The sequence below is a fragment of the Hevea brasiliensis genome, unplaced genomic scaffold (genome assembly GCF_030052815.1).
Source record: "Hevea brasiliensis isolate MT/VB/25A 57/8 unplaced genomic scaffold, ASM3005281v1 Scaf28, whole genome shotgun sequence".
NCBI lineage: Eukaryota > Viridiplantae > Streptophyta > Magnoliopsida > Malpighiales > Euphorbiaceae > Hevea > Hevea brasiliensis.
In genome coordinates, this window is record NW_026614784.1 from 9,550 (window position 1) to 17,487 (window position 7,938).

The following is a 7,938-nucleotide window of genomic DNA, read 5'->3' on the forward strand; positions in this document are numbered from 1 at the left end:
AGATTTGCAAATATATATTGAAGTGCTTTTTACAGGTTTTCTGAAGAACTGTTTTATCCAAAATACAGATGGCATTCTGCCAAAATTTTTACAGAAACTCCAAATAAGTCAAATGTGTTAGTTCTATCACTTCAGTTCACAAAAGTTTTTAACACCTGTAAATAGTGCTCACTACTGTAAAAGAAGTAAGAAAAGTTTTGAAAATCCCTTGTAGTGTATTTAATGGGTTATCAGTAGACGGAGTTGGTAATTCATTAGGTATACTACGGGATCATGTTATACCTTACAGAGGGATAGGGTGTGACATTGAGAAAGGAAAGAAAGGAAGAAAAAGGAAGAAATTGAAGAAGTAGAGATCAAACAAAGGTTAGTACTTAAACTTGACATCTTTTGTTAAATTTTCATGTTCTTAGTTAAGTTAACCTAGAATTGAACTTAAATTCAAACAAAAACTATCATGGAAGGACCAAATAGAAATTTTGGCCAGCTATAGGGGGGACTTGATTTGCAAGATTTTGATGAACTTGAATGGTTAATTAGGTTGAATTAAGCATGTAGATAATGAATATACACTTTAATTTCATTAGATTTCAAAATTGTGTAATTAGGGTTCTTAACCTCTTGAAAATTGGGGGGAAATTTTGGAAAATAGTCAATTGGTGCAAATGACCCTAATTGAACTGAGAAATGGTCAATTGGGACCATTTGTGGTATGTTTGAATTGGTAGAAACCAAGTGTAATTCAGATTGGTTAGGGTCACTGTTCTGGTAGCTTGACCTAGGTCTCTTTCAAGGACTCAAATTGAATATTTACCAACCAAATTAGTGTGAGGCTAATTGGGAATGAAAATAGACACATAATGGCACATTTTTCATCCAAGAACTATGCTCAGAAAATGACATTTAGATAGTGAACAATTAGGTCAAACCCGGGTGTTGGGCACTGCCAATGTACCAAAATGACCAAATGAATAGTATTTGTTCATTTGGCCATAACATGGGCTATACAGGTCCAAATGACCTGATTTTTATGGCATTAGAAAGGTATAACATAGCACTACAACTTTTATCAAGAACACCAACCCAAATTCTGCCCATAACTAAGTCATTTTGCCACCCAAATTTAGAGATCCAAAACTGCCAGAACCAATTAGGTGCCAGAAAATCTGGGTTAGACCAATCCGGCCAGCCATGTTTAAATGGCTATATCTTGGGCTACAAAATTCCAAATAGAGTGATTCAAAAAGTAAATTAAAGATAAGACAATAAGGAACAACTTTTACGAAGAACACTTTGCCAACTTTCCACAGAAACTTGACCAATGGAACAGTACAAAATAGGACACAAAATCTGAAAATTTGAAATTGTACTGAGGAGACCTAAAAATTGAAGGGGCAACTAAAACCAACAAATTTGGTAACCAAAATGTGGTATGTGTGTGTGATTGAAATTCCCATACCTATTAAGCATAAAAAAGTCAACAATTTGACTTGAATAGTATCGTGAATAGTAACCTAAAAATACAAAATTCAAAGAACATTAAATCAAGTATATTAGAGCTAGACATAAGTAATTGTGAATTTATGATTGAATTTATTACACGTTATGATACTGAAACACTGTAAAATTATATTTTTCAGTTGAAAAGAATATCGGGAAAGAACTCGAGGCATTGAGTCAAGGCCTAGAGGTGATTCGCACGAGGTTTGTACGCAACATAAAAGTTTCTTTAAATTTCTTTTGCAAAGTGTATGAAATGAATTGTGATTTAATTGTATTGCAAAATGGTGATTGAAATGTACAATATGCTTTTGACGTAAATTGTTGAAAAATTAATTGTATGTGTTTGAATTGTTAATAAATGTTTAGTAAATTGTTAAGATAGTTTTGAAACCATAGTGTCATGATCATATATCTGAATACCTCACCAGCTTCACTAGTGGGAGGAATTAGTTTTGAAATTAAAATTCCCTCACTGGCTGAAGTGTTAAGGTGTGTGCCAGTAGAGAAAGAAATTGAATAGGTACCCATTGTTTGAGCTAGCTAGCCGTGACATTCCTCATAAGCCTCCGGCTATTGAGATGAACATTGTACTGATGACATAATATAACTGTGTGTTTTTTTATGAAATTTGTTTTGGGACTTCCGAAATGAGACTATTTTGACTAAAATTATAAATTGTGGTTTGTATTTGTTTTTATTTTCAGTACCATATTGGAATAAACATGATTTGATTTATGCATAAGATTTTATTTTAGTATGTTGTGCACCACTGAGTCATAGTACTCAGTGATGGTACATTATTCTTTGTGAGATAGAGAGACTAGTAGAGCAGCGAAGTGAGCTGCTGAAGATTTCAGAGCTACTTCTGGACCTTTTTTCAGGTATAATTTTATACCCTGATTGTACATGTTTATTTTGATGTAATTAACTGTATGTACATTTATAAATTGGTCATGAGCAGTTGTACATATTTTGTAATAATATTATTTTGGATTTTCTAATGTAAATTTTGGACTGATAAATGTAAATTAAATTTTCTTTAATGCAATGTGTATGAAATTAATTATTACTATTTTTGAAAATAATTGAATTGAAATTTTGAGTCATGAAATATTGATTGAATTGTGGAGTTTGGAGGAAATTGTGCTGATTTGAGTTATAATGGTGGTTGTGATTTGATAAAGTGTTATATTGGAAGTGTTTTCTAAAGGTAAAATTTTTTGTTTTCTCAAATACAATCGACACTCTACCGGAATTTTTCCAAAATTTGCGGAAAAATAAAAATGGACAAAAATTTTAACTAGTTTTTAAACTTCAATTAAATGTTTTTAATACCTACTAGAAAAGCTTGCCACTTTCAAAAAGAAAATTGTTTTAAAATCTCTTGTAGTATATTTAATGGGTTATTGGTAGACGGAGCCAGTAATTCATTAGGTATACTACGGGATCATGTTATGCCTTATAGAGGGGTAAGGTGTGACATAAGAAGCATATAGTATTGCATCTCCTACCATTCACCATACATCATAAGAAGAACAACTCATTGGCATTGACCATGCCAAGGCTATCACTGTGCCTCATAATAGTATGGGCTATGGTTCTGTGCAAATATCTCAATGCTAGGTTTGCTAACCCTAATAACTTAGACAGACTGGAGTTGTATATCTCAATATTTAGGGCGATCGTCCTCCAAAAGGAAACACTGTCATACTCCAATCTATTTTGAGGGATATCCTAGAGTCCCTCACTGTTAAATCTAAAAACAGTGTTAAATTCATCCATATTCATGACTCTATCCACCCCTAATAGCCTGAACTCAATCCTCCCCTTATCTTCCCAGTCTGTGGCCTAGAGGTTGGCCCCTGTATGTCGGGAAGCAAAGTTGGGCAAATCATGTCCAACCGATGTTGTCCAAGAATCTATCCATTTCCTCCTTAATTCCTAGTTGCTGTAGCAACTCTGTATCCATAAATTTTATGGATATTATCTTTTTATTGTTCAGCCTAGCGCAGATGTCTCTATGTGTGGCATTCTTGAAATGCAGGGCCAAAAAGAATTCTAGTTGGGGTTGGGGTTATGGTTATAGTTGTAGTTATGGTTAGGGTTGGGGTTCTTCCTGTCTTTCCTGCCTCATTCTTAGCCTCTGGGGTAGTGATGGTGAGTCATTCTTTCCCCTTGAGGAGGAGGCAATCCTTCTTGCTGATTTTTTGGTAGGAGCCATGGATAAAGAGGATTAAGAAATGGGATAGTTTGTAAGGAAAATCGAGAGAGAGGGAGAGTTTTTGAGAGATTCTTAAAGAAAAAGAGGTTTTATGGCTTTGGAATAGGTTTTGTAACATTTAAATAGGAGTTAAGGGGTTGGGCATGCCATTTCCTTAAATTTTTTGCTCCTTTTTAGTGTGCCCTCTACGAAGATTTACACAAGGCCATGTCATTACATAGGTTGCCCTGTGTAATCTTCTGTTTTATTTTTTTGTTTGAAGCAGGACAAGTTATATGTGCTGTGTCTCACTACACGGGGGTGACCCATGTAACTTTCTGCCCTCCTTTTCCTTCTTCTCTTATAGCCTAACAACTTACATAGGTCCATGTAGCTTTGCACGAGGCACCTCATGTAAGTTCTTGTTTCTCAAAATTCCCATCCTTTCTTAGTTACATGGGCCATGTGGCTTTACATGGTTCACCCCATATGACTTTCTGGAGTGTATTGGTGTGTGTATCTTGTACTCAATAGGTTACGTGGGGCATGCTTCAAAAAGCATAAGGTACCTTGTGTAATTTCCTAGGCTAGCATAAGAAAAATGATAAAGTCTTGGATTGCCTCCTAAGGAGCACTTGTTTATAGTCTTTAGCTTGATTATGCCTCTCAACTTCATATAAAGGCAATCCATGTTAATCAAGATTACATTGCTATTTAAAATAGGTCTTCCCAATATTAAATTATAAGATAATGGAATATCAAATGCTACAAACTTAGCATAAATTTTTCTTTGAAAGGTACTTTTGCCTAACCCCATAGTGAGGTTGACTGTTCCTACCACTAGGACTATTTTATCTCCTAATTCGACCAAAGGATAAGCCACTTTGGTAAGATCCTTCCTTTACAAGTCAAGCTTTTTATATACTTCAAAAGTGATCAAATTGACTAAACTGCCGGTATCTACTAGAGTTCTTCTTATAGTGTACCTATTTAATAAAATGTTCACCACTACTTGCTCAAAGTCCTCTATGGTGAAAGTGATCAGTTCAAACTTAAGGTTTCTTTTTCAACTAAGAGAACTTTTAGCCTATAATCTCTTTCCTCTATTAGTCTCTTTCCTCGAGACTTATAATCATTAGGTTCCTTTGCAATGACATTAATGATGCCCACAGGTTCCTCTTTATTGATTTTGTTTGATTCCTTGTTGGCTAAATTCTGTTCCCACCTGTTTCATGGGTGATCATCCTTAGCAAATCTTTTTAAACTTCCTTCTCTAATCAATTGTTCAATCTCATCCTTGAGTTGCCTATGCTCATCGATGGCATGACCATGGTCATTATGAAAACTATAATATTTAGACCGATCCTGTCACACCTTACCCCTCTGTAAGGCATAATATGATCCCGTAGAATACCTAATGAACTACCAAACTTCACCTATCGATAACTCATTAAGTACCCTACAAGGGATTTTAAAACCATTTTCTTACTTTTAATAGAAGTTTAAAAGCTAGTTAAAATTTTGTTCATTTTTATTTGTCCGTAAAATTTGGAAAAATTTTGGTAGAGTGCCGTCTATATTTTAAGAAAACAGTTCTTCAAAAACCTGTAAAAACACTTCTAATAATTATTTTTCATCAAACTCACTACTACCTCAACACAATTCAACATCATTGCTCAATTCAATTGTCATCAAAATGGTACTCAGTAATTCCATTCATTTTTCATTAAAGTAAAATCAGTTTACATTCATCAACCAAACTTTACATTATCAAATCCAAATTAATATTATTACAAACTCTATACAACTGCTCATGACCAGTTTATACATGTAAATAAATTTACATACATTAAAATAAGTATTACAATTAGGATATAAAATATACTCTACAAAACTTCAGGGATGTGGCTCTAAGATCCTCAGTAACTCACTCTGCTGCTCCTTTAGTCTCTATATCTGCGACAGCAATAATAACCATCACTGAGTACTATGACTCAGTGGTGCACAACATACTAAAATAACATTTATGCATAATTCAAATCACATTTATTCAAATATTGAACTGAACATGAAAAAAAAATACAAAACATGATTTATAAACTTTTAGTCCAAACACTTTCATTTAGGAAGTCTTAAAACGAATTTCATAAAAACACACAGTTATATCATGCCAATCGAAATAATATTCATCTCAATAGCCAGAGGCTTATGAGAAATCACAAGGCTAGCTAGATCAAATATATGGGTACCCATTCAAATTTCTTCTTCTACTGATACACACCTCAACACTTCAGCCAGAGAAGGAATCAAAATTCAAAACTAATTTCTCCCACTAGTCATGCTAGTGAGACATTCAAATATATGGTCATGACACTGTGGTTTCAAAACTATCTTATCAATTTATCAAATATTTACTGACAATTAAATCACATATCATCAAATTTTCAACAATTTAAATCAAAAGCATAGTGTACATTTCAATCATTATTTTACAATATAAATAAACCAAAAATCATTTCATGCACTTTGCAAAGAAATTTTAAAGAATGTTTATGTTGTGCATAAACCTTATACGAGTCACCTCTTGGCCTTGACTCGATGCTCGGGTTCTTTCCTGGTATTATTTTCAACTAAAACACACCATTTTACAGTGTTTCAGTATCACAATTTATCATAAATCCAAAAATAAATTTAAATCTATTTATACCTAGCTTTAATTTGCTAAACTTGATATTCATTAAAATTTACACTTCGGGTTATTATTCACGATACTATTCAAGTCAATTTGTTGACTTTCTAATGCTTAATAGGTATGGGAATTCTAATTTCACCCACATACAACATTTTGGTTACCTAACTTGTTGGTTTTGGTTGTTTTCCTCAAATCTTAAGTCTCTTAGGTGAAATTCTAAAATTTCAGATTTGGTGTCCTGTTTTACACTGCTCCATTGGTCAAGTTGCTGTGATAATTTGGCTAAGTTTTCTCCATAGAAGTTGTTTCTTATTGTCTTAACTTTATTTCCCTTTTTGAATTAGTCCATTTGGAGTTTTGTAGCCCTAGCTATGGCCATTTGAACATGGCTGGCCGGATTTTGGTGTTACCCAGAATTCTGGGCAAATTCCTGATTTTTGGCAGTTTTTGTGGGTTAACTACAGGTGGTTTTTCAAATGGGTGTGGTCAAATTTTGGGTTTGTTTTCTTCATGAAAGTTGTAAGGCTGTGTCTCAGCTTTCTATCGGTATAAAATTCAGGTCATTTGGACCTTCCTAGACCAAGTTATGGTCATTTACATAACTATTATTTATTTGGTCATTTTTATACAGGTCAGTGTGCCTAATTCCGGATTTGGTCTAATTGTTCACTAAGTTATAGTCACTTTCTAGGCATGATTCCTGAATGAAAAATGTGTCATTTTGTGTCTAGTTTCATTCTAAATTAGCCTTACACCAATTGGGTTGGTAAATTTTCAGTTTTGGTCCCTGAAATGGACCTAGGTCAAGCTGCTTACAAATTGACCTTCCCCAATCCGAATTAGAACTTGGTTCCAACAATTCATACACACCACAAATGGTCACAATTGACCATTACTCAACTCCAATAAGGTTAACTACATCATTTGGCCAATTCTCAAATTTTTCTCTAATTTCTTCAAAATGCTCAAACCCTAACTACATATAAAGTTCAATTTAATGCATTCAAAGTGCACATTCATAATCTACACACCTAATTTACCTCAAATAACCATTCAAAATCATCAAACTCATTCATATCAAACCCTAACCCTAGCTGGATGAATTTCATGTTTGGTCCCTCAACAATTGTTTTTGTTTGATTTTATATAATTTCTAAGTTTATTAAAGCATATTTGCATGAATTTTAAAGAAAAACTAAGTGATTGATGACTAACCTCTTTCTTTGAATTTCAAATCTTCAATCTCTATTTTTCCTCCTTCCTTTTCTTGATCAATCACTTTCTTAAGTTGGTCTAACAAGTTTTAATGGGGAATTTGGGACAAAGTGGGGTTAGGTGGTTGGAAGAAAGCTTGGTTTCAAGCTTTAATGGAGTTTTCTTCAATGGTGAAGTGAGGGAGAGAAGGGCAGCCGACTTGGTGAGGGAGAAGGTCTAATTTTTCTTTTTCTTTTTAGTGTATTTTAAGTCTTTTAGTCTTAGTTGACTTGGTCAATATTTGTAGGAAAATTAAAATTAGTTTTGACATCATGATGATGTCATCCAA